Genomic DNA, 4247 nt, shown 5'->3' with positions numbered 1-4247 from the left:
CATGGCAAGCTTTATATAGGGCATCACCGTTGTCAATGGCTACATCCAATCCTCTCTGTGAAAAAGGTCCAAATGCTCTGTCACGGCACGGCTAATCATCTGGAGGTTCTTGATCATACTGGAATAGGATTCACCCTCCTTTTGCGTTTGTCACTACGCCCAGCACTTGCGAGTTTGAAGTTCGTCACAGCCATCCCCTCCCGGATCCTACTCGAAATACCACAGACAAGGTTTAGACTTTTCGGATATCAGGAATGGCCATCCATGGGTTCTAACTTATACCACGAAGACACTAATAACTCGGACTCGGTCTCCTGTATTAGATATCCAAGAGATATTCATTCTAACTTATTTGCATGTAGAACGGAAGTGTTTGTCAGGCACGCATTCATAAGTGAGAATGATGATGAGCGTTACATAATCATCACATTCATCATGTTCTTGGGTGCGAATAGATATCTTAGAAGCGGAATAAGTTGAATTGAATAGAAAAATAGTAGTACTTTGCATTAAATCCTGAGGAACAACAGAGCTCCACACCTTAATCTATGGAGTGCAGAAACTCTACCGTTGAAAATACATAAGTGATGAAGGTCCAGGCATGGCCGAATGGCCAGCCCCCAAACGTGATCAATATATCAAAAGATAATCCAAAGATGTCAATACAATAGTAAAAAGTCCTATTTATACTAAACTAGTTACTAGGGTTTACAGAAGTAAGTAATTGATGCATAAATCCACTTCCGGGGCCCACTTGGTGTGTGCTTGGGCTGAGCTTGAAGTTTACACGTGCAGAGGCTTCTTTTGGAGTTGAACGCCAAGTTGTAACATTTTTTTGGCTTTCAACTCTGGTTCGTGACGTGTTTCTGGCGTTTAACTCCAGACTGCAGCGGAGAACTGGCGTTCAACGCCCTTTTGCGTCATCTAAGCTTGGGCAAAGTATGGACTATTATATATTGCTGGAAATCCCTAGATGTCTATTCTCCAACGCCGTTGAGAGCGCGCCATTTGGAGTTGTGTAGCTCCAGAAAATTCACTTTGAGTACAGGGAGGTCAGAATCCAACATCATCAGCAGTCCTTCTTCAACCTCTGAATCTGATTTTTGCTCAAGTCCCTCAATTTCAACCAGAAAATACCTGAAATCACAGAAAAACACACAAACTCATAGTAAAGTCAAAAAATGTGAATTTAACATAAAAACTAATAAAAACATCCCTAAAAGTAACTAGATCCTACTAAAAACATACTAAAAACAATGCCAAAAAGCGTATAAATTATCCGCTCATCAGGAGGCTAAACAGGAGTTCGACCGGATGAAGGACTTGAAGGAGGAGCTTGAGGTAAAGGTAGCCAAGTTGGAGAAGGATTTGGAGAATGAGAAGGCGAGTTCCCTCTCTCTGGTGGCTTCTGTGAGGCTGGCCGAGGATACGGCTATGAGACATAAGGACAGTTATGTGACATCTTATCGGGAGGTGGTGCGCCTGAGGGAGGAATTGGAGAATGCCCGAGCTGATTACTCCGAGCTCCAGTGTCATGTTGTTGGCAGTGTAACTGCTGCCTATGAGAACCTGAAAGAGCAGGTTCGGATTATCACCCCCGAGGCCGACCTCACTCTCTTCAGCCTGGATAACGTTGTCAGGGATGTCAAGATTGTCCCTGATGACGAGGTTGATGATAATGTTGAACCTCCCCCTGTGTCCTCTGCCAAAGTGTCGACCTCTTCAGCTCCTCTGGCTGTGTCTGATCCGGATTGCCAAATTCTGAATCGGGAGGATGGAACTGTGGATGCTGTGCCTATTCAGACTCGCCCTCCTTCTCCTTGTCCTGATGCTGCCAAGAAGGCTCCCGATGTTTGCTGATTTCTCTCTAGATATTTGTGTAGCTGGCCCGGCTTGTGGGCTCTTAAAATTTTATTGTTTTGTTAATTGTTGACGCTTTCCAGTTGCTTGTCTAGCAACTTTTATTTTGAAAAATAAAAGTAGCTTGCTAGTTTTTTGAGGTAAATTTTGGTGGCCTCTGAAGCTTTATAACTTTGTAGATTATATCATGCTTTTTTGCGCTTAACTTGGTATCTCTTCTGGTTTTTGAGAGTGTTGGAACCTTGCGGCTCAGCTTCTTTGGATTGCTTTGTACTTTATGGTTTGTACCTTGGATCCTTTGAGGTTGTGGCTGTGTGGGTCCAACTAGCAATCCATGACCGACTTCTTTGTCCTTTTCCAAGTAATTAGTCGACTTCGTCATGTCGATCTTTTCTTAGTTATTTTTAGTAATCTTCTTTTTTAGACCTTGGTCAGGTCTCTTTCAGAGATTACTTTTATAACTTGTTTGTTGTAGGAAACCGACTTCGTTATGTCGATCTCTTCTAAGTTATTTCTGTAATCCTCTTTCTTGGATCTTTATCAGATCTCTTTCAGGGATTACTTTTATAACTTGTTTGTTGTAGGAGACCGACTTCGTTATGTCGATCTCTTTTAAGTTATTTTTGTAATCCTCTTTCTTGGATCTTTGTCAGATCTCTTTCAGGGATTACTTTTATAACTTGTTTGTTGTAGGAGACCGACTTCGTTATGTCGATCTCTTTTAAGTTATTTTTGTAATCCTCTTTCTTGGATCTTTGTCAGATCTCTTTCAGGGATTACTTTTATAACTTGTTTGTTGTAGGAGACCGACTTCGTTATGTCGGTCTCTTCTAAGTTATTTCTGTAATCCTCTTTCTTGGATCTTTGTCAGATCTCTTTCAGGGATTACTTTTATAACTTGTTTGTTGTAGGAGACCGACTTCGTTATGTCGATCTCTTCTAAGTTATTTCTGTAATCCTCTTTCTTGGATCTTTGTTAGATCTCTTTCAGGGATTACTTTTATAACTTGTTTGTTGTAGGAGACCGACTTCGTTATGTCGATCTCTTCTAAGTTATTTCTGTAATCCTCTTTTTTAGATCTTTGTCAGATCTCTTTCAGGGATTACTTTTATAACTTGTTGTAGGAGGTCGACTTCTTTGCGTCGTCCTCTTTCTAAGTTATTTTTGTAGTCCTCTTTTTTGGACCTTTGTCTGGTCTCTTTCAGGGACTACTTTTATAACTTTTCTTTTTGGGCTGACTTTGTCATGTCGGGCCCTTCTAAGTTAAAGTAATCCTCTTTAATAGGGTTGGCCAGACCTCTTTCCAGGGTTTACTTATAACTTGGGTTGACTTGGTCCGACTTCTCAACGTCGGCCAGTCTTTAAGTTATTATTTAGCAATCCATAAGACCTCGTCAGGTTCTTTTTCGGATCACTTTCGATAACTTCTTACATTATTCTGTGTTCATCTTTGCCGATTTGTAGAAAGTGGTTGCTATCTTTAGATCATCTCTTAGGTGAATCGCATTTTCACCTTTATCGGACGATTGTCTTTATCGTGATCGTGCAATGAAATTGTTTTTCACTTGATGCCGATCTGTTGCTTTATAATCGGATGATGAATGCTTCAGATTAATGCATCTTGGAAACTTGTAGAATATCTAAAATATATATTTTATTCAAAGAAAAGTGCAAATATATACATGTGGGATTTTTTCATCCCTTTAAGTCAGATAGTGTTTGAGTCTCAACTTGGTGCCTCATTAAAAAACCCTTTAAGGAAAAAGAGTACATCCAATAGTGAGATCTTTTACTTTTTCTAACTGTAGTACCTTCTTAGGTTGCAGGCGTGCCATGATCTGGGGAGCTCTCATCCATCGAGTTCGGACAGTCTGTAGTAGCCCTTCCCAAGTATTTCTACAATTCGGTAGGGTCCTTTCCAGTTTGCTGCCAACTTTCCTTCTCCTGGTCGAGTCATTCCAATATCATTTCGGATTAGGATGAGATCATTCTCTGTGAAACTTCTCAGCACTACCTTTTGATTATATCTGGAAGCCATCCGACGTTTTAGTGCTTCTTCCCTGATCCGAGCTTTTTCTTGGATTTCAGGTAGTAGGTCGAGTTCTTCGCTCTGAAGTTAAGAGTTGGCTTCTTCATTGTAGTGGACTACTCTGGATGACCGTTGCTCGATCTCTACTGGGATCATTGCCTCCACTCCGTATGCTAGTCGAAAGGGTGATTCATTTATGGTGGAGTGTGGCGTTGTTCGATATGCCCATAGGACTTGTGGAAGTTCTTCGACCCAAGCTCCCTTTGCATCTTGTAGTCTCCGTTTCAACCCAACCAATATGACTTTGTTGGCGGCTTCGGCCTGTCCATTGGCTTGAGGGTGTTCGACGGAGGTGAA

This window comes from Arachis hypogaea, chromosome 19 (genome assembly GCF_003086295.3).
Source record: "Arachis hypogaea cultivar Tifrunner chromosome 19, arahy.Tifrunner.gnm2.J5K5, whole genome shotgun sequence".
In the NCBI taxonomy this organism is placed as follows: domain Eukaryota; kingdom Viridiplantae; phylum Streptophyta; class Magnoliopsida; order Fabales; family Fabaceae; genus Arachis; species Arachis hypogaea.
This window is presented reverse-complemented; position numbering follows the sequence as displayed.